This window comes from Dermochelys coriacea, chromosome 1 (assembly GCF_009764565.3).
Source record: "Dermochelys coriacea isolate rDerCor1 chromosome 1, rDerCor1.pri.v4, whole genome shotgun sequence".
NCBI classification, from domain to species: domain Eukaryota; kingdom Metazoa; phylum Chordata; order Testudines; family Dermochelyidae; genus Dermochelys; species Dermochelys coriacea.
Genome location: NC_050068.2, coordinates 226,651,758 through 226,675,482, shown reverse-complemented (window position 1 = coordinate 226,675,482; position 23,725 = coordinate 226,651,758). Strand labels below are relative to the sequence as shown.

The window sequence follows — 23,725 nt, the reverse complement described above, 5'->3', positions numbered from 1 at the left end:
AGCAGAAGCTGGAACAGTAGCCTCCCACCTCCCTCCAATCCAGAGGGCTATAGAAGAGGAGTCAAGGGCTGATCTATTGGAGAAGCAGCAGGTTGCTGTTCCCTAACTGACCAGGTCAGGGGCTGTTCTAGGCTAGGGTGGATACATGACTCCAATTAACCTCCAAAGCATCAGATGAGGCCATTAAGCTAATGTGAACACCTGACTCTAATTAAGGCCCCTCTGATACTATAAAAGGGTTCACTCCAGTCAGGTTAAGGAGAGCTGGGGAACTAGAGATGAGGAAGTGCAGCTGAAGGGCTGGCTAATGAAAACACCTGCAAGCTACTAGAAAGGGAGCTTTAAGGTAAGGGTTAAGAAGACTTTAAGAGAGAGAAGTGGGGAAGTGGCTAAGGGAAATGTAGCAACTCTGGCAGTGAAAGGTTGGCTGCTAACAGCTGTTGCCATTAGGGTCCCTTGGTTGGAACCTGGAGTAAAGGGAGGGCCTGGGTTGCCCCCAACCTGCCACTACAGAATCCCCTTCTGGACAGGAGGCTAAACTATTCTGCAAAAAGTCTGTAGGGACAACCAAGACTGTGGGAGTTCTCCCACCAATCTCCTTGTTGGCTTATGATGAAAAGGGCTCAGTAAACTGTATCCTGGCCCCAGAGAGAGAAGGGCTACGTGGAGGGTTGCAGTGAGCCTCTGAGGCTAGCATAAAATGCTTGGAAGCGTGGGATCCATGGGGACAAAGTCAGAACTCTGCCACACCTTGTATTGGGCTATCTGAGTGTCATTCATTTAACTTTTCCTTTCTGTCTGGTGTAATGAGTTTTCTTTCAGTATGCACTATGAAATCCAGACTAAATAATGTTTCCATTGTTACTCAGCAAACTCTTAACTCTAGGAATTGTTTTTTTATCTATGAGTTGTCTGCTACCCCTTGAATGAAGTATGGTATCCTGCTTTGAATTGTCAGTCCAATGTATGTCACCCAACCTAATTAACAGAAACAAATCTCAATGAACTGGTGCAATGTTGACTTAAATATAGAATGACAAACCTGTGTATGTTTGTGAAAATTAAAGAATTAAAAGAGGGGTGGTGGTGAAATAACCAGTTCTAAAGTGACTCCATTTAATTTAGATTTCCATGTTCATTTGTTATGTTGTTTTCATGAGTTTTGGGGGGAAGGGAGGGTTCCTCAGAAGTATGTATTTAACTTCTGATTTTTTGGCAAGTGAATGGAGCTGGCTTCCAGAGCTCCTGAACCTCAGCAAATTTTATTTGGCTTAGGGCTGTCAAGCGATTTTAAAAAAAATTAATTGTGATTAATCGCGTGATTAATAACACTGTTAAACAACAATAGAATACCATTTATTTAAATATTTTTGGATGTTTTCTACACTTTCAAATATATTGATTTCAATTACAACAGAGAATACAAAGTGGACAGTTCTCACTTTATATTTGTTTTTGATTACAAGTATTTGCACTGTATAAAAACAAAATAAATAGTATTTTTCAATTTCACCTATTTCAAGTACTGTAGTACAATCTCTTTATCATGAAAGTTGAACTTACAATTGTAGATTGTGTGGGGGGGGGGGAAATTTTAGTCTGCTAGTCCACCCAGTCCTACTTCTTGTTCGGCCCATCGCTCAGGCAAACAAGTTTGTTTACATTTGCGGAAGATAATGCTGCCCGCTTCTTGTTTACAGTGTCACCTGAAAGAGAGAACAGGCGTTCTCATGGCACTGTTGTAGCTGTCGTTGTAAGATATATTTACGTGCCAGATATGCTAAAGATTCATATGTCCCTTCATGCTTCAACCACCGTTTCAGGGGACATGTGTCCGTGATGACGGGTTCTGCTTGATAGCAATCCAAAGCAGTGTGGACCAACACGTTCATTTTCATTATCTGAGTCAGATGCCACCAGAAGAAGGCTGATCTTCTTTTTTTTTTTTTTTTTTTTTTTTTTTTTTTTTTTTTTTTTTTTTTGGTGGTTCGGGTTCTGTAGTGTCTGCATAGGAGTGTTGCCCTTCTAAGACTTCTGAAAGCGTGCTCCACACCTTGTCCCGGTCAGATTTTGGAAGGCACTTCAGATTCTTAAACCTTGGGTTGAGTGTGTAACTATCTTTAGAAATCTCACATTGGTACCTTCTTTGTGTTTTGTCAAATCTGCAGTGAAAGTGTTCTTAAAATGAACAACACGTGCTAGGTCATCATTTGAGACTGCTATAACATGAAATATGTGGCAGAATGCTGGGGGCATACAGTTCTTCCCCATGGAGTTCAGTCACATTTAATTCACGCATTATTTTTTTAATGAGCATCATCTGCATGGAAGCATGTCCTCTGGAATGGTGGCCTAAGCATGAAGGGGCCTATGAATGTTTAGCATATCTGGCACGTAAATTCCTTGCAATGCCAGCTACAAAAGTGCCATGCAAATACCAGAAAGTGAGAATAGGCAACATTGTAAATAAGTGGGCAGCATTATCTCCGGTAAATGTAAACAAACTTGTTTGTCTTAGCGATTGGCTGAACAAGAAGTAGGACTGAGTGGACTTGTAGGCTCTGAAGTTTTACATTGTTTTGGTTTTGAGTGAAGTTATGTAACAAAAAACTAATTTGTAAATTGCACTTTCATGACTAAGAGATTGCACTACAGCACTTGTATGGGGTGAATTAAAAATACAATTTCTTTTTTATAATTTTTACAGTGCAAATATTTGTAATAAACAATATTTAATTTGATTTCAATTACAACATAGAATACTATATGAAAATGTAGAAAAACATCCAAAATATTTAATCAATTTCAATTAGTATTCTATTGTTTCACAGTGTGATTAAAACTGTGATTAATCATGATTAATGGTTTTAATTGTGATTAATTTTTTTGAATTGAGTTAACTGAGATTATACGACAGCCCTAATTTGGTTTAAACAGAGTGCCTAACAATTTAATGTCAGAGTCTCCTCTCTGACAGAGTTAACTGTGATTCAGTGGTATGAACACAGGACATGGAACTCCTGCTTGCTCTCTAGTCACAGCTCTTTCTTTGTGGCCAAGGACAAGTCACATGGAGATTTTCAAAGTTAGGTGCTCAACTCCCATTTTGAGTCAGTGGCAGCTAGGTGACTGCCACTTGTGCCCCTGAGAATCTCTCCCTTAAACTCTGTTACTCAGTTTCTGTATGTGTAATGTGATGCAGGGGAGAGGAGGGACAATTAATAACTGAAGGGTTGTGGTGAGAACTCCTGTTTATAAAGCACTTGAAGGATAAACGGCACCGCATGGGTGCTAAATACAATTTGTTGGAAAAGGAGGGATAGTCTTGTGATTCAGCCATTATTGGAAACAGGAGATTTAGGTTCAGTTTCTGGCCTTGGTACGGATTTCCTGTGTGACCTTAGGCCAGTCACTTAATTTCTGTGCTTGGAATAGCATGTAAGTAATGCAGCCTACTTTAAAAGCTAAATATTATGGAACTGTTATTCTTTATTCATTATTCTTAGGATAATGTGCTTTGTCTATTCTAGACTGATCTTTGTTCTTTTGCTCTTACATTATCTTTCAGAAAAAATAACTAGCTATTTTAAAAATTACTTAAAATATTTAAAAGAAGAAGCTCACAAACATATAAACTATATAAGTGAATCACAGTTGTAGGTGACATGTCTGACATTGAAATAGGAATTGCACAATTGAACAGAACCTGAAAGATTCCAGAGCTGAGAGCTGAATTTAAAGTTTAGCACTGGTTTGAATGTCAAAAGCCCCCACTAAAAACAGCATAAGATACTGTCACTTTGTTAGGTATCGGTTTCTCAAATGTATTGAAACGTTAATTATCCTGTGTACAAATGTAAAATGTCATCCTGCTCTTATAGAAAAAGCTGCTTGTAATTCTTTTTGTTTTAATTTCAAATAAAAATGTGTCAAGGAGGGAAATTATTTAGATAAGATCAAATTTCAAACATGTTCCTTCAAGGAAGGGGTAAAGAGTGATACTGACTATTACCGTCTTTATATGTATAACTTCCAATGCCTAGTAAAATAATGGAGCAAATGCTAAGATGAAAAATAACACTGTATTTGGAGAATAACACCATCAGCAGAAAGCACCATGTCTTTATAAATAAATCGTTAGGCAAATATTTACTTTTTTGATAGAAATGCAAAATTCGTTGGTGAGGACATCCAGGGTGCATGAGTTTGTGGATAAATGCCAGAGAAAGCTAAGATAGATAAATAAATAATTATTGTGATGACTGACTATATAGACAATTGGGGAAGATGTATATTGAGGTCCTGCAGGGCTCAGTGGTAAGAATGTAAAAACTGACACATTGGGTCAGATCAATGGTTCATCTACCCCCTATCCTGTCTTCAGACAGTGGCCAGTGCCTGAGGCTTCAGAGGGAGTGAACAGAACAGGGCAATTAATTGTGTGATCCATCCCCTGTCATCCAGTCCCAGCTTCTGGCAGTCAGAGGTTTAGGGACACCCAGAGAATGAGGTTGCGTCCTTGACCATCTTGACTAATAGCCAATGATAAATCTATCCTCCCTATAACTTATCTAATTCTTTTTTGAAACCAGGTATGCTTTGGTCTTCACAGTATTTCCTTGCAATGAGTTAGGCCTGGTTAACTTGACCTAACTTTGTAGTGTAAATAATGTATATGTCTTCACTATCAAGTCCCTTCTGCCAACCTAAAGGGCTTGTAAAGTTGACTTCTGTACTCCACCTCCCTGAGAGACGTAGCGCTTCAGTTGACATCCATGCGTCAACATGGGGATAGTGTAGACACTGAGCTGCATAATTCGAATGAATTGGCCTCCAGGAGGTGTCTGGAGAATACTTTCAACTCCACTGCACTTCAGCCAGGTACACAGGAAACAGCCGCCCCCCTGTTAAAGCCCCGGGAACTTTTATTTCCTGTTTGATCGGCGTGGCGAGTTTGTCAGCACAGCTGACAATGTTGCTCTAGGTCACAAATGTGCTCCAGCATGGAGCACACAGGAGGTAGTGGATCTTATTGCTGTGTGGGGAGAAGAGTTTGTGCAGGCAGAGCTCTGAATCAGCAGAAGAAACACTAACATGTATGCCAAAATTGCACAGGACATGGGGGAGAAGGGCTACACCAGGAACACATCAGTGCCGTGTGAAAATAAAGGAGCTTTAGCAAGCATACCAGCAGACAAGGAAGGTGAACAGTTGCTCTGGTTCTGAGCCACAGATATGCTGCTTGTATGAGGAAATGCATACGATTCTAGGCGGCAATCCCATCACTACCCCCAAAACATTCCATGGATACCTCCCAGGAGCTCCGGGTGACCTTGGGCAACGAGGAGGAGGAGAATGTGCAGCAGGCAAGCGGAGGATCCATTCTCCCCAACAGCCAAGAACTTTTTTGTCTCTCTGGAGCCCATCCCCTCAAAGGACCACTTGTTGGCAGAGCATGATGCTGGGGGAGGCACCTGTGGTGAGTACACATTTTCAATCAAATTGTAGGGCTTTCATAATGCTATTTTTAATGTTGAGTCTGAATTAAAAAATTGGGATAGAAGTTAGCAGCAGCCACTCCAGCTATGCAGAAGGTGCTCTCCGAAAAAGACTGTTTATGTATCCGGGGATGGCTTGGGAATCCTCCCTTGAGATCTCTAGGAAGCTTTCATGGAAGTACTCTGCAATCCTTTGCAGAAGGTTTCTGGGAAGGGCTGCCTTATTTCATCCACCACAGTAGGACACTTTCCTGTGCTACTCCAGGATTAACTTTTCTGGCATCATTGTGGCACACAGCATTACAGCATAAGGACCAGGTCTGTACCCAGATGCTTGTAGTATCTGCTCCCTTTCTGCCTCTGTTACCCTCAGGAGAGTGTTATTGCATATGGTCACCAGAGAAAACAGGGGAAGTTTTAAATGCTAGCCCTTGAACTGCAAGCAATTCGATAAGTAATCTGCCCCTGTTTGGTGAATTCTGGGTCACACAACTACACTTTCCCAAGTGTGCCATGGTTATGGTTGGAACAGATCACTGCATATTGCAGCCAGCATTTTAAAAAGGGAGCATGACACTTCCCTATTTCTCTCCCTTTTCCCCCCAACCTGGTGCCGCTTTTGTAACAATCAAACTATTTGTGGAGCTTTACACTGGTGCCTGCCCTCAAGCACCATCCAGGTTGCTATGGGAAAGGGGGCTGTGCTGAGGTTGCAACCATTGGTCCCAAGGATGTCTTAACAAAAGCTGCAGCACAAGACCCTTTGCCCATTGGCCTCACTCACCATGGCTGTAGTATCAAACCGACTCTTGCAGTAGCCAGTGGTTCTGCTTAAGTTGTGGCTTGCAGGGAAGTACATTGAGGGGGTGTTTCTTTTATAAAAAGATGTAACCTTGCACCAGAAACTGTTTGCATTGTCAATGCTACCCTTGTGCTTTATTTTCTTTGCAGCTGAAATCTTGTCCGTAGGCGCATCCTCCACGCCAGGACAGAGACTTCCCCAGATTAGAAGGTGGAAAAAGAAGACTCGGTAGGACATGTTCAGTGAGTTGAGGTGCACCTCCAAGAGTGACAAGATGGTGCTCAGTGCATGGAGGATTGCACTGTCGGAGAGCCTGCACAAGGACTGTGAGGACAAGGAGAGCATGCAGGGAACATGAGCGTGACATGCAGGACAAGATGGTGCAGATTATGAGGGAGAAAGCAGACATGTTGAGGCATCTGTTTGAGGTTCAAGAAGGGCATCTGGATGCTAGTCCCGCTGCAGCCTATGCTGAACCTGCTGCCATCGTCGCCAAGTTAGCAAGCACACCCCGCCACTCAGTGTTATCAACCCTTTTGCCCAAGGTTATCTTACTTTTCTTTGCTGTCTCTCAGTGTTTTGTGAGCATAATAAAAATTAATAGAGTAAGGAGAAAAGGCTCTTTATTCATTCAGTACACAGTGGTTAGTGGGGGTGTAGTTTACAGGGAAGTACATGCAATGAAAGGGACAGTTAGGTAAGGAACAACACACAAATATCACATCACTGTAGGTCATTGATTAAACTAGTTTTCAAAGCCTCATGGAGAAGCAGCATGCCTCGATGGGCTCTTCTTATTGCCCTGGTGTCTGGATGCTCAAAATTGGCTGCCACACAATCTGCCTCCGCCCCTGATCCCACCGAAATCTTTTCTCCCTTTGTTTCACCGATATTATGGAGCACACAACATGCAGCATCAACAATGGGGGATAGTGCTTTCACTAGGTCTAACCTAGTAAGCACACTACACCAGCTGGCTTTTAAATGTCCAAAGGCACATTCTACCACCATTCTGCACTTGCTCAGCCAATGGTTGAACCGCTCCTTACCGTTGTCCAGGCTGCCTGTGTATGCCTTCACGAACCAGTGTACAGCTGAGCGGGGTCCATGCTTGCAGGTAACCTGCATCAGTGCAGGTAACCCAGGTTTAGGAAAAAAAGTGCAAAAAAGGCTTGGTTTGTTTGCCATTGACTTCAGGGAGGGAGAGAGGGAGGAGCATCATGGGAGATTAATGCCGTGTTCCCATAACCACCCATGCACATGTTTTGGTCCCATGAGGCACTGCAAGCCCAACCCAACATTCCACTCTGCTCCATGCACTATGGGATAGCTACCCACAATACAGTGCTCCGTAAGTCGATGAAAGCCCTGCTAGTGAGGATGTGCTCCGCCAACACAATGTGCATAGTGGGGACATACAGAATCTACTTGCTTAAATCGGATGCTCAATATTGATTTAAATAAAATCAACCTAAATTTGTGGTGTAGACCAGTCAACTGTGTGTTGTGTGGAGTGCTTCCATATGCCTGTTTTAAACCTGCTGCCTATTAATCTCATTGGGTGAAGGTGACCCCTGCTTTGTGTGTTATGTGAAAAGGTCAGTAACATGTCCTTATTTGCTTTCTCCACACTAGTCATGATTTTATAGACCTCTGTAATATCCCTCTTCAGTCATCTCATTTTCAAGTTGAACAGTCTGTCTTTTTAATCCCTCCTCATATTGAAGCTCTTCCATACCCCTAATTATTTTTCGTTGACCTTCTCTGTACCTTTTTCCAACTGTAATGTATCGTATCTTTTTTGAGATGTGGTGACCAGAACTTCATGCGGTATTCAAGGTGTGGCCATACCATGGATTTATATAGTGGCATTATGGTATTTTCTGACTTGCTATCTATCCCTTTCCTAATGGTTGCTAACATTGTTAGCTTTTTTGACTGCTGCTGCACACTGAATAGATGTTTTCTGAGAACTATCCACAATGACTCCAAGATCTTTCTTGAGCAGTAACAGCTAATTTAGACCCCATCATTTTGTACGACTAGTTGGGATTGTTTTCCAATATACATTACTTTGCATTTATCCATATTGAATTTTATCTGCCATTTTGTTGCCCAGTAATCCCAGGTTTGAGAGATCCCTTTGTAACTCTTTGCAGTCAGCTTTGGTCTTAATTATCTTAAGTCATGTTGTACCATCTGCAAACTTTGCCACCTCACTGTTTACCCCTCTTCCCAGATCACTTATTAATATTTTGAACAGCATAGGTCCCCTTAGAACCTTGGGGGACCCTGCTATTTAACTCTCCATTCTGAACAGTGATTTATTCTTACCCTTGGTTTCCTATCTTTTAATCGGTTTCTGAGCCCCAAGAGGATTTTCCCTCTTATCCCATGACTCCTTACTTTGATTAAGACCCTTTGGTGAGGGACCTTGTCAAAGGCTTTCTGAAAATCCAAGTACACACTGGATCAAACTTATCCACTTGTTATGTTCATAGAAATCTAATAGACTGGTGAGGCATGATTTCCCTCTATAAAAGTCATGTTGACTCTCCTCCAACATATCATGTTCCTCTGTGTCTGATAAGTTTATTCTTCTCTATAGTTTGCCTGGCACTGAAATTAGGTTTACTGGCCTGTAATTGCCAGGGTGGTCTTTGGAGCCTTTGTTAAAAATCAGCATCACTTTAGCTGTTTCCTAATTATGGTCAGGGTGAAAGAAAGTTGAGTGACTTACGCTGGGGCCAGCTCTGGCCCCTGGAAGGAGCAGGGCCTAGGGTGGAAGGGGTGGGGTTGAGGGGGTCAGAGCCAGCCCCAGCCCACCCTGTAAGGTAAGTGCCACCCTTCCCCCACCAGGGTAGCAGCAGCAGCCTGGGGCTCCCTTGCTTCTACTGCCCCGGTCCTTTAATTAGCTGCCGGAGCCCTGGGGAAGCAGCGGGGCTCCAGCAGTTAAAGGACTGGGGCAGCAGAGGCAGCTGAAGCTCCACCCCTTTAAATAGCCCCCACTACCCTAGGGCTCTGGGGGCTATTTACAGGGCCCACGGCTCCCCTGGTTCTACTGCCCTGGTCCTTTAAATAGCCACCAGAGCCCCACACCCGCTACCCCAGGGCTCCAGCAGCGGGGCTCTGGAGACAATTTAAAGGGCATGGGGCTCCAGACACTGCTGGGAGCCCCAGGCCCTTTAAATTACCCCCTGGGGAAGCTGGGATGCACCGGTACGCTGTACCGAGGCATAGAGGCTTACTTTCACCTCTGATTATGGTACAGAGGCTGATTAAACGATAGGTTACATACCACAGTTGATCACTTGCAATTTCATATTTGAAATTGCAAATGAACTCTTGGATGAATATCATCTGGTCCTGTTGACTTAGAACTTTTTAATTTACCAATTTGTTCTAAAAATTCCTCTGACACCTCAATCTGGGATAGTTCCTCCAATTTATCACCTAAAAAAGAATGGTTCAGGTGTGGGAATCTCCCTCTCATCCTCTGCAGTGAGACCAGTGCAGAGAATTCATTTATCTTCTCCACAATGGCCTTGTCTTCCTTGAGTGCTCCTTTAGTGCCTTGATTGTCCAATGGCTCCACTGATGGTATGGCAGACTTCCTGATTCTGATGTACTTTAAAAATTTTGTTAGTTTTTTGTGTCTTTTGCTAGCTGCTCCCCAAATTTTTGTTCCTGCTTAATTATACTTTTTTATGCTTGACTTGCCAGAGTTTGTGCTCCTTTCTATTTTCCTGAGTAGGATTTGACTTCCAATTTTTGAAGGATGTCTGTGTCTAACCACTCTTACTCTCTTGTTTGGCCATGATGACATTTATTTATTTTATTTATTTATTTTATTTTTTGGTACTCTTACTTTTTTTTTTTTTTATTTAGGGTCTAAGTATAGTTTGATGGTGTTTCCATGCAGCTTGTTGCCAGTTCACTCTTGTGACTGTTCCTTTTAATTTCCATGTAACTACCCTCTTCTTTTTTTGTGTAGTTCCCCCCTTTTGAAGTTAAATGGTACTGTGGTGGGCTTCTTTGGTATTTCCCCCCTGCAAGGAAATTTAAATCTAATTACATTGTTTGCTATCACCAAGCGGTTCACTTCTTTGGACCAGATCCCTGTGCGTCACTTTGGACTAAATCAAGAATTGCCTCTCCCCTTGTGAGTTCCAGGACTAGTTGCTCCAAACCAATCATTAATGGTGTCTAACGTTTTATCTCTATAACCATTCTGAGGTGACACGTTCCCAGTCAACATGGGGATAGTTGAAATCCTCCACTATTTTGGGGTTTCCTGGTTTTGTAGCCTCTCTAATGTCCCTGAGCATTTCACAATCATTGTTACCATCCTGGTCACCTACTACTATCCTCTTGTTGTTCAAGCATTGAATTTCTATCCATAGAGATTCTACAGTACTGGATGATTGATTTAAATTTTTTCATTTTATTTGACTCTATCCTTTCTTGTGCATGTAGTACCACTCTTGCACCAGCACAACCTATTCTGTCATTCGTATATATTTTGTACTCTGGTATTACTGTGTCTCATTGATTATCCTCATTCCACAAAGTTTTTGTGATGCCTATTGTATCAATATCCTCATTTAATATCAGGCACTCAAGTTCACCTTTCTTTGTATTTAGACTTCTAACATTTGAATACAAGCACTTATAACATTTATCAATATTTAGCTGTTTGCATTTTTGTGATGTAATTGAATGGGACTCTTTTTTTTTGTTTGACTATTTCTCCAAGTCCTGCCTGTACTTTATCACTCTATCCTCTCCTCCTGTACTAAGATACTGTATCCCCTTTAATAAATCCTCCCCTCAGCTATCTCTGTCTGAATCATGTGCTCCTCTGCATCTGTTGGCTTTTCCCCAACTCCTCTATGATCCTTTTTAATTTTACATGCCAGCTACTAGGTTCCCTTTTTGGTTTAGATGGAGCACTGTATAGGTTCCTCCTTTTCCCAAAATGTTCCCTGGGTCCTAATAAGTCTAAGTCCCTCCTCCAAATGGCATTGTCTCAGCCCTGCACCGAGGCCCTGCAGTTCTGCCTGTTTACCTGGCACTGTGAATGGAACTGAAAGCATTTCAGAGAATGCTATTATGGAGGCCCTGGACTTTAATCTCTTCCTTACCAGCCTGAATTTGACCTCCAGGATCTCTCTCCTACCTTTCCCCATGTCATTGTTACCAACTTGTACAACGACTACCAGCTTCTTCCCAGCACTGCACATCTAGATCAGGAGCGGGCAAACCTTTGGCCTGAGGGCCACGTCTGGGTATGGAAATCGTATGGCGGGTCATGAATGCTCACGAAATTAGGTGTTGGAGTGCGGGAGGGGGTGAGGTCTCTGGGGTGGGGTCAGAAATGAGGAATTCAGGGTGTGGGATGGGGCTCCGGGCTGGGGCAGAGGCTTTGGATGCGGGAAGGGGGTGTGGGCTCCGGCTGGAGGTGTGGGCTCTGGGATGGGGTTGGGGATGAGGGGGTTGGGGTGCAGGAGAGTGCTCCAGGTTGGGACCGAGGGGTTTGGAAGGTGGGGGGGGGGTATGGGCTGGGGCAGGGGGTTGAGGTGTGGGAGGAGGTCGGGGTGCAAGCTCCAGGTGGCACTTACCTCAAGCAGCTCCTGGAAGCATTGGCATGTCCCCCCTCCAGCTCCTACAGGGAGGCACGGCACTGGCCAGGTTGCTCTGTGCACTGCTCTGTCCCCAGGTGCTGCCCCGTCTGCAGGCACTGCCCCTGAAGCTCCCATTGGCCAGGGTTCCCGGCCAATGGGAGCTGTAGAGCCAGTGTTTGAGGCAGAGGCAGCATGCGGAGTCCCCTGGCTGCCCCTACATGGAGGAGCTGGAGGGGGGTGGACGTGCTGCTGCTTCCAGGAACTGCATGGAGCGGGCAAGTCCCTGACCCCGCTCCCCAGTGGGAGCTTCTGGTCTGGATTAAAAGCTTTGATGGGATGACTGTGGCCCTCGGGCCGTAGCTTGTCCACCGCTGATCTAGATGTCTCGAGAGGTCCATAACCTTCGCATCCAAGCAATTCACCATGATGTTCTCCCAGTCACCACAAACCCAACTATTTTTAATAATTGAATCCCCCATTACTATTACCTGGCTCTTTCCAATAAGTGGAGGAGTATCCTCAGTGAGAGCAGATACTATGGCATCAGCTGTAATAGGGATCCCAGCTATGATGATCTTCTTCCCTGCAACTTTCATCCTTCTCAAGAGCACAGAGGTTGTCAAACTGGGGGTGGGACCATTCTACTGTGTGCCTGAAAGTCTTATCTGTGTACCTTTCCATCTCCCTTTGCTGCTCCAGTTCAGCCACTCCAGTTTTAAGAGCAAGGCAGGTAATCATACATGCTGCATTCAGTGCAATAAGCTGGGTAGCCCCTGATTCTGCTACTGGACTTCTGCCTCCACTGTTTTTACCCTTGCTGGGTTGGTTTGTTTGTGCAAAGGGATGCTTGGGGTCTGGTTATTGGCCTATGTTTAGAGAATGTTTGTTTATTAAGTGTATCTAGCACTCGCACTCCTTCTCTAAACTCTCTCACAAAACTCCCATTTGTGTTCCTGTTTGGGTCAAGTTTTATTTGCAGTCTTCACTAATACTGTGGATTTGGCAGTAAACAGTATGAGCTAGTATGGTAATCGGGGAGTTAACTGTGTTGCCCTGAGCATTATGGCATGGAGCCATGCTCTACCCTTCCCTGGGTTCCTGTTTAGATGGTTGGTGTTCTTCCTTACCCCTACTGGCTCTTGTGATGCAGTTGAATAAAGTGGCAAGTTCCCAGCCTGCAGTCCTGTGAGTAGAGATTTTTTTTTTTTGTTTGCTCTGAGTGGTCCCTTTACAGAAGCCTGACTGCCACAGTTATTCATGTTAGGTAGTTACCTTACTTCACACACTGTTGCATTGACTTCAGTGGGGCTGTTTGCAAAATAAGGAGTTTACTCAGTGGAGTGGAGCGGGAAGAATCTTCCCTGCATGAATGAAATTTGAGGCTGAAACTGAAGCAGAAGGTGCAGTGAACACCAGTTGTCAGAAATGATGCCAAAGGGCCTGAGGAGATTTAGAACATTGGTGCAGGAGAAGTTTGGGTAACTTCCGCTATTATACCATGTAAGAAATAATCTGAAATAGATATTTAGTGGGCAGGAGACACCTGAAAAGCAGGAATAGGTTGAAATTAATGAAGGGAAAACTTGGGGTGAACATCTGGAAAACCTGCCTGACAGAGCTCTGAGATTCCAATCCTGCAATTGGATCTGAATGGGCAGAGTCATGCGAAGCCCTGCTGGTATAAATGTGGCTCCACACAGATCCACCTGCATAACAGGTTAGACAAACACCTGTTAAGGATGGTCTAGATAATACTTGATCCTGTCTCAGTGAAGGGGAAAGGATGAGGTCCCTTCGAGCACTATATTTCTATGACTTTATGAATCCAGTTACCCGACATAGGCCTTAGACTGTGCAAAACTGTCCAAAGGAAGTAGCAGAAGTCACTGCTTGGGATGTTTGTCTAGACTACACATAGCAGTTGTGTGGTATACTTCGGAGAACCATTCTGCACTGGACTGTAAATGACCTAATAGGTCCTTCCCCTTTGATCTCGGTGTCATGCCTTAGCATATGACTCTAAATCCATGCCGGGGGGGAGTTCATTTTGCATTACTTGTTCAAAGCTCGAACAGCCTCTGTGCTTGATAGTGTCTATAACAGTGGAGGTCAACAGAACATTTTAATTTAAAATCTGAAACAAAGCACAAACCGTAAACATTATCTCAGCAAAACCACAAATGTCTTCCCTAAAGCTGCAGGATTTGCCCCCCCCCTCCAAAAAAGTCAATACAGTAATAAATGTAAGATGCTCTCCAGCTTGAAAGCTTTAGACAATAAGAAGTTACCAGAATATGGTTTTCAATAGCAATATCGTGAGGCGCATCATCTAGAAACCTAGCCAGCAGGCATCAGATTCATCATTTTTATCATAGGATGCTGGCAGTACTGCTCTCCAGATGTACCATTTGGCACATTAAGCAATTCTTTTCTTAGAAGGGGAACCTATGGTTTTGCCATGTAATGCAAAACACCAATGGAATCACTACATAAGCAAAATGCCAGTTAATGGTATAGTGGTCCAGCCACAAGGATTGGTATGTTAATTTTGTTTTATTTTTTCCCAGCGTGTCATCTGTAGTACTGGATTTTGTGTCAGAATCATGGCTGGCCTGTTTAGTATCCTATTTTAAGTGCATTTTCAGCTGGAGGTTTAAGTTGAGAAACTAATTTTTTGATGCAAAAATGTTCTGCACTTAGATCCATATTATCATTTTACTCTGATGTTAGACACTGGGCCAAATTCTGCCCTCAATTCTACCTGTGAAACCCCTGGCCCAACATATGCAACTTTGGAAATGGTATCCAAATGCATTTGAAAGCCAATAGTTCACACTAAGACTGTGGCTTATACTTCTTGTTACTTCCTAAGAACAACTAAGTCTTAAAATAAAACTTTGGATTATTTGTAAGTAAGAAGATAATCACAGTATGCTGTGTTTGCATTTGAAAGGCAATGATTGGATTCTCAGTTTCTCCATACTACTTTAACTCTAATGGTTTACCAGCTGGTTTGACCTTGAAAATGCAGCCTTCAAACCCTTTATTACTTGCATCGTATCTACTGTATATCAGACTAGTTGCTGGACTTCGATTTGCCCATGTGGTGCCAATGTTGCAATGAGAAGGCTGAGAAAATTATTATTCTTTGAGCTGTGTTGCATTTATTATCTCTGGTTCACACTCAGGACATATTTTCGTCATATTGGCAGGAAAAATTGGGGAGTAGAGAGGAATCATGTGGTGCTTCTTCCTAGGACCATGCCTTGTGGCTGTACATATAAACAGAGGGGGAATGTTTTTTGGACTTGCATCTTGAATTGCTTTGTTTTTTGGAGATGGAGAAGAAGGCAGAACTGCAGCTAGCAATTTATTTATTCTATTGTGCTGGTGCTCAGCCAAAATAGGGGCCTCATTGTGTTGGCACAGTACACGCATAATGAGAGACAGTCCCTGCCCTAAAGAGCTTACAATCTAAATAGAAATAAAAAAGACAGAAAGTGTGGGTAGGGAAACAGGCACCACAAAATGATTCACAAGTCACGTAGCCAGTGAGCAGGTTTCCTGAGTCCCAGCCCATTGTTTAATCTACTAGAACATTATGCCTCTCAAATTTACATGTTTATGCCAGCTGTCCATTGTCCTATTCACCCATCCTGATCCATTCACCTGTATTACCCGAGGACTCGTTCTCTTCTCATGGTGGCTTTCCACTGGTGTAACCCCATTAATGTCAGCAGAATTAGTCCAGTGTAAGCGAGAGGAGAATTGTACCCATACTCTTCCAAAGGGTAGGCATAGTATTAGGCACAATAGGGAAAATCCTAGGACTTAAGATTGTACATACCATTCACTCACAAGTTAAACCAGCTCTTCACTGTGCTGATCAATCCTGAATGTAGAATGGGGTTACAGCTGCTCCAAGAAATGAGGACTTCAAATAGAGGTTCATTTATCTACCTCCCTGATACATTTTATAGAACCCTAACTTTACGTGATGCTTCAGAGCTTAAAAAGGCAGTGAGAAATGTGGTATTGGTGGGGCAGATCCAAGGAGTTTGAACTTCATCCAGAAAGAAACAGGGAACCTGTGGAGTGTTGCTTCCTGTCATAGATTCCTCTTGCTCTCTTTCTTCCTCCAGAGGTTGCAAGGGTTACTGCAGCCCACGGCTCTTGCAAGTGCATTAGAACAAAGAGTGTACTTCAGGAGGAGACTAGTGGGATCTGTCTCCACCCTTGTCAATGATCATATACATTCAGGTTTGTGTAGATTGATATGGAGAGCCAATCCATCTTCATTTTCATGCTGATGGGCCAACCCTCTCCCTGCTGACAGCTCTGTTTTATAGGAGTTATCTAGGAGCTAACTCTGCACATCTCACAACCCATTCAATCTTCAGTTCCCTCTGTTAGGAAAGGCTCTGCCTCCCATGAAATTATCTTTACTGCCCTAGCTGCCATATAGGACAGCCACAGGACCAGCATCCTAAACTGTGCCCCTAGGTGAAGGAAGAGAAAAGACTTCTGTGGCTATGAAGTAAGTAAGAAGTAATAAAGCACCCTGTAGTGGGGGCTCTCCTTCAGGATGGGGGCAAGACTGCTGTCTTGGGGGTGTCACTGAACTACCCAGCTCTGTGCGACTCCATTCTTTGTAGAAGCTAACAGCCAGAATTCAGCCCATTACGATGTTCCTAGCAAGTGTAGCTAGCAGTGTTTTAATAAAAGGCTGCATAAAGATCTAAAACAAAATAAATTCCTGCATTGTGCAATTTAACCCTTGGATTTGTGACCCTAAATTGGTTATATTATTATTATTTTTGTTATAATGAATACTCCGTATTGGGAAACTCTCCACATGCCGATCAAGCTTTGCTCAATACAGTTGCAGCGGAGAGGGGGTTTCATTCTATTTTATGCAGTAATTGAATATTTTAAAACCGTTCCTGCCACTTACCATAAATATCATCCCCCTAAAATTAAATGCGTATGTCATGGCACATGCCCAGCCATACTTCTTGAAAGTGAGAGCGAGTATTTAATGACATGTGCTCATCGGCAAAAACTACCTTTTTTTTTTTTTTTTTTTTTAAGTGGTGTAAATCCAAGTTTCTGCTTAATTGGTTTATATGTGGCCTCTGCAGTTTGATTAACTATGCAATTAATAATGACTAGGTTTGGCATGTTGGGTACTTTGTGCTGTTTTCTCTGTTCCATGAATTCTGGGAAAGAATGCAGAAACACTGTTTGTTGTGAGAATTCTCTCCCTCTCCTGTTGGTTTCAGTTCCTAAAGTATAGTTATGCTTTAAACGCCCAGGAGCAGGAACAACCAAAGCTTTGTTTTTCTTTGGGCCAGTAGAGTTACCTAAAACACTGGGAGTTTCTGAAGGGAGGCTAATCCCTGTACCTGGGCAGGCTGCAGCGGTCCAAAAGGACAAAAGGCACCCAGTGCCCTTTTTTTTTTTCTTTTTTTTAAAAAAAAAGCAAGGGAACCCCAGGGAAACAACGGTTACCAGGGATTAATAAAAATGGGAGTTCCAAGTGGGGGAGAGTCATCGCAACTGGTTCCAAGCAAACTGCTGCTATGAGCTTTGGCATGCTGTTTTACCTTAGAATGTGGGAACGGAATGAAGTTTTAATAAAGGTAAATCGCATGTTAAGTTACTTTCTAACTCTTTTACTGGTTGAGTTGATGAATGTATTTTTTTTTTCCTTTTAGTTTAAATTCTGAAATTTGGGGTTATCCTGTTGAGGTTTCATAAACGGTATTTAAAATGTGTGACAATATTTAGAAACCTGATTGGGTTTTCATATTTCTGTTTGTATTATGTAAAGCCAGCATATCCCCAGTTGCAGGATTTAGGAGAAGTTGTTTGTTTTTAGAGGAAGACTGGGGAACTTAATAGAACTTTTGTGGAAATAATTCATGTGTTGATGCAAACACATTAAATGTGATTCAGGTTCAGACTGAAATGCTAATACAGCACATTTGAGGCAGTTAATGAGGAAATGCCCTTGGTACGCTTTTGTTCATCAGAATCCTAGTATTAAAAATGCACTCATAGAATAAATTGTGTGTAGGTAATCTGCCAATATATGATTTCTCCATACAGGACAGCCTTTGCTGCTTTATTCGCTATATTTGTATAACACTCAAACAATGAACCTTCCTCGTTCTTCTCTTGGGACACTTTTCCACTGTATAAGATCTCTCAATATATGGAGGCTTTTCCTGATAGCTTAAGTTTTGCCTGTCTGAATTTCATCCCTGTCTTACTTTGTCACTGTTTCTAAGTGAACTTTAAAACCTAATAAAATGTGTCTTTAATAAGAAGTCTGTAAAAACAGCAAGATTGGGTAGGTGGTGACTTTTATGCAATCTGAAAATAAACTGAAATACCAAAAAGAAAAGGAGTACTTGTGGCACCTTAGAAACGAACAAATTTATTTGAGCATAAGCTTTCGTGAGCTACAGCTCACTTCATCAGATGCATTCTTATGAATGCATTCCGATGAAGTGAGCTGTAGCTCACGAAAGCTTATGCTCAAATTTGTTAGTCTGTATTCGCAAGAAGAAAAGGAGTACTTGTGGCACCTTAGAGACTAACACGGCTGCTACTCTGAAACCTGAAATACCAAAATAATTTGTTATGGTCTAGGACAACTAGTAGAACTGTTGCATCTACCATACTCTATCACTGTGATACTTCCATAAAAGTTTACAAGCTATTTCAGTCAAATCTAGTATTAAATGGATGTATTGGAAAATGCAAAAGGTCAAATGCTGAAACGAACCATGCCGTGAAGCATCCATGCTAAGCCATTCTATAAAGCCCATGGAAGGATATTTGATGCTGGTGTAATCTACCTGTTTATGCTTCCCTTTGCTTGCTCTTCTGGCCCACAGGGGTATTGTGCTTAATCAACAGAAAAGTTGATGAATCTTGTCTTACTCTCTCCTCAAATCTGACATCACATTATATTCCCTAAAAATAACTAAAACAATAGAAGTACCCACCTTTTTGTCTCTCCACAGGTCACCTGAGTGTTTGATTAGTCATTTCCATCTAGGCTTTCAAACCTCTGTTTTAAAAACAGTGGTTCTATCTTGAGAGGTTTCTCCTGAGCCCACAAGGAGAGCTTCTGAAGTTTTTCCTCTCTGACACCTGTGAACATTTTCCCACTACAGCTCAAACCGCTTCTGGCTAAAAGTCATTATCACCTGTTGGCTGTTCAGAGGCTTATGTAAGAGGCTCTCTTGGATAGCCTTAGTCCTACTGTTGGAAGATAATTGTCCGTATCATAAAGTCCAATGCCTTCATTTTCAGCAGAAAGGCCAAGAACTTAATGATTGTGCTCTCTATTTATTTCTTAAATGTGTGAGAAGTCTGTCCAGAATACACTTGGGCATACAGTAGAACCTCAGAATTACAAACACCTTGGGAATGGAGGCTGTTTGTAACTCTGAACTGTTTGTAACTCTGAACAGAACGTTATGGTTCTTTCAAAAGTTTACAACTGAACATTGACTTAACACAGCTTTGAAACTTTACTATGCAGAAGAAAAGCGCTGCTTTTGACCATCTTAAATGAAACAAGCACAGAAATAGTTTCCTTACTTTGTCAAATCTTCTTTTTTTTAACTTTCCCTTTATATTTTTTTAGTAGTTTGTTTAACACAGTATTGTGCTGTTCAGTATTTGTTTTTTGGGTGGGGGGGAGTGAGGGGTCTCTGTTGCTGCCTGATTGTGTATTTCTGATCCAAATGAGGTTTGTGGTTCACAGGTCTGTTTGTAACTCTGAGGTTCTTCTGTATGTGGGAAAGCTGTACAGCTTATCCATTCTGTAAGAGTCCTGGGGGTACATTACCTAGGGCTGTAAATATGGTGCTTTTTATGCACACTAAATTCATCCCAAACTTTTAAAGGGATAAAAGAGTGCTCTTTATTTGCAATAATTTAAAAATTAAATAAATAAATCGGTCAGTTTTTTGAACATTTCAGAATGAAAAATTTATTTATTTTATGAATCTGTTGTTTTGACCAGGGTTAATATAAATGTTAATATCTTTTACCACTAAACAGTCTCCAGTTAATATTAACATAATACCTGCAATTCCACTGTGCACATGCATCTCCAGAAGCATTCAATATATTCTCTGGCATTTCCTCTTATACTAGTATATCATGATACCTACTTCTCCATTTTATTTATTTTATTAACATGCCAGTATCTAGGGTCTTGTGCTATTGGGTTCTGATGTACACAGTTTGATTTGTCATTGTTAAGATTTAGCTGCAACAATCCTCTTGCTTTAAGGGTGACTTTCACATTGAAGCATATATATTTTTTTTTAAGTAAATACTCTGCCAATATTTTGCTGTTCCCTGCATCACTGAAGAAATTTGGGCCTGTTTCTTAGTAACACTAAGGCATCTTCACACCACACTGGCAGTATAAAGGTCCCTTGAAGTAGGTGTAAAATTACATTAACCTCCACTTGCACCTTGACACTGCCAGGCTCTATTGTAACACTATTTAGTGTGGCTGAAATTTGATCTAAATATTGATATTATGTCAGCAGCTAGGGACATGCTGTTAACTGTTAAAATCCTCCTTAAACTAATTTTTTAGCATAGATTTGTTACAAATACCATAAACTGAAGAGTGGACATTTTGGTTTCTCCAACACTGTAACTCTTGTGTGTATGTACAGGTAGGTGGGAGTCTAATCTCTGTGTAAGGGGACTGTTGCCCCCTTACTAACATTCAGTGGGGGTTTTTTGGTTGACTAGCTCCCAGTACTAAAAAGGGGGAAGAATGGATGGGGAATCAGGACCCTGAGACTGACAGCCCCCAGGAACAATGGGGAGAAGCCAATGCTCCAGGTCAGCCTGAATGACAGGGCGAGCTGGCTAATCAGGGAGTCAGGAGGCCAGGAAGGTCCTGTCCTCTGTATGAGCTGGATTTGCCTGGGTTAGACAGAGTGGGGCCAAGCTAAGGAGAAAGCAGGGGTCCAAGCTGAGCCAGATCCAGAGGGACCAGAAAAGCAGCCCAGAGAGCAGACTTGCTCTGAGAGCAGAGCTGTGGCAATCAGAGCCAGAGGGCCAAAGAGGTAGCCCAGGGAGCTGGAGGCAGAGCAGCAGCAGTGCTGAGACAGAGTGGTGGAGCTGGGGCTGGAGCAGTCCGGAGCTGGGTGCGCTGAGCAGCTGGGGAGAGCAAGGGGGACCCTGGGCAGCAGGCCCAGCACAGGGAGACGCCTCAGCCAAGAGGCTCTGCAGGCCAGGCTTGGATCATAACCCCGACAGGGCTGGGGCGACACTAAACAGAAGGGTCCTAGCACTTAGAGCCTGAGAGCATGTGGCCACCACCAGAGCAAGTGTCCAACCCGCAGCATCCCTGCAGCACAGCCAGGGCCTGAGAAGAAGGCCTGGGACTTGTAAGGAACAGATTATGAACATTCCAGAGACACTGTTTGTGATGTTCCATGCCACAGAGCAGGTTGATGTGTTTCCTTTCCTATTTTTCCTTATTCTTTTTAAAATTAATTGTTGATTAAATAACTTGCATTTGCTTTAAATTGTAAGTAATGGTCAGTGGGTCAGAGAAGTGCCCAGTGCGGAGAGAGTACTCCAGAGTGGGGACACCCTAGCCCCTGTCCTAGGTGACCAGAGCAGGATTGGGGGCTGAGCCCCCCAGGAATCCTGGGCCCAGCCTTGATGGGGTTACAAGGACTTTGCCAGACAGGAGAGTGGAAGCGGAGTCCTCAAGGGCAGGGAGGCCACTGGGTAAAGGAAGTGGGAGTGAGGATTCCAATCCTTTCGCTAGCCCACTTCACTGGGGTAGTGCAGAAGCCAGGAAAGTTCCCCACAATAGCGGGACTATTCCCCCGCTTACATTTGCATTGTGTTTGGAGTCCAGGAGGTTAATCTTTCATAAGTGCAACCTTCCCAGGAAAATTCTGAATATAATTCAGTTTTCTAGTGAAATACTTAGTGTGGAATATAATGGGAGGATAAGAGGACAACTTTGTTCAGAATGTAGTTTAACTAGAAGACAGCCCGAGGACTTCCTTGTTTAATCTACCTTATCTATCTATCTATCTATTTTTTTTAATTTAATTCCATAAAAGTTCAAGGTAGAGCAACTTGTACCTAAGCTTTAGTTTGTTTGGGTTTTTTTTGTTTTTTTTAAATAGGTTGAGAGTTATCAAGCTATTAGTCTAGATCAGAGAAGTTTGGGAGACAGGAAGTATGTGGTTTCATTTCAGTAGCTGAATTTAAGGTTATCTGTATGTAAACACTGCTTATCTCGGCAAATTGTTTACTCATCTGGTTTCCTCTCCTTGTCAGAGCCCAATTTACTTTTCGGGAGTGGTTGGTTGACATCCTGAGCAGAACTAGGCAAAGTTCCCAACCACTTTATTCTTTCAAGGAGTCAGATAACTTTCTTTTTAATAGGATATTCTTTTTCTGTTCATAAGGAGCTAGTTCTAGGAAACATTAGACAAGAACCTTTTTAGCTATAACAGTTTGTGATGTGCTTCCATTAGACCACAACAGCTTAAGTAGGATTGAGTTGGGTCAGTACTTAGCTTGGTAGGTTAGACGACTCAGAAAAGATTCTGAGTGGATTTGGTGATCCAAAATGTAGCATGTTCTTCTGAATCCATACAAAAGTGAACAAATGCTTCAGGGGCCAATTGTTAATAGCATTGCTGGAAGTGCCACTTTTCAGATGAAATGTAAAACTGAGATCCTAACAATTCATGGCTGCTAAGGATCCCAACCCCCCACCCCTTCCCCCCCATAAAAAAGAGGCTGGTAACCCTGGTTTTGTGTACGAGTATCAACCAGAATAATTACGTTCTACCTACCTTCATTCCTCATGCAGCTTTAACAGGAGAATACATTGCTCATATTCTCTGCTAAACTGTTGCTGTTTACTTTTGAACAATTTGTGTTTCACCCCAGAGGTGATTGCATTCCAGTGATGTACACAGTGTTTAAAAGGGTTCTGTGTAGACAAAGATAATATAATACATATATGTAGCATGTGCATATATATTTATACATATAGTATGTGGGTTCATATACGTATACACACTATTACTAGTAATTGCCTGTTATCAGTGCTCAAGTGTTCCCTGTGTTTTAAAGGATAGTTCTAATCTGAAAAATGATCTGTAAAAATGTCACATTTTCCCTCAGATCATCTGTTCCCTGTGCACGTTCAGAGCCCTGTCTGCTTGCTGCCATGACTAAAATAAGGGTTCACTACTTTTTGATTCCTAGGATCATTGCAGCACCAATGGTGCTTTTTTGATGCTGGAATGATCAATAGAATTGTTAATGATGTTGCTATCGTGGGGCCAGATTCTGCCCTTTGTTATACCTTTGCCCCCTTATTGAAGACAAGCAAGTTCAACTGAGTGCAGAATTTGGCTTGAAGAATCTTCATTACTTGTAGTGATACATGAGCAAGGAAAAACCCAGCTTGACATTCAGATTCCAGGTTGAGCTTTACAGGGTTTGCAGCTAGACATAGCATTTTTCCTGAAAAAAGCTAGTATGGAAATGACAAAATAAAAATAGTACTTTAATGTTACACAATTAACATTGATTGATTGGCACAAAGGATTGTGACAACTTCACAGCCATCAGGCTAACTGCGTAGTACTTCAAGATGAAAGATCTATGTATGCTCCAGTACCCATATTGTATGCCACGCATCTCAAGACAGGGACTTCAAAGCAGCAACAGGATTTTGGGGAGACTGCTACAGCAAAAATAGAGAAGCACTT

The 23,725-nt window shown here is 42.4% G+C and overlaps 1 long non-coding RNA gene across 1 annotated transcript in view; it reads left to right on the top strand.

Moving 5' to 3' along the window:
• Positions 1-258: 258 nt before the first annotated feature.
• The window catches only part of LOC119849762, a 153,322-nt gene continuing 129,855 nt past the window's right edge, over positions 259-23,725 (top strand). Inside the window, exon 1 of the long non-coding RNA XR_005290578.2 lies at positions 259-346. This is a non-coding gene — a long non-coding RNA (uncharacterized LOC119849762). The remainder of the gene's footprint in view (positions 347-23,725) is intronic.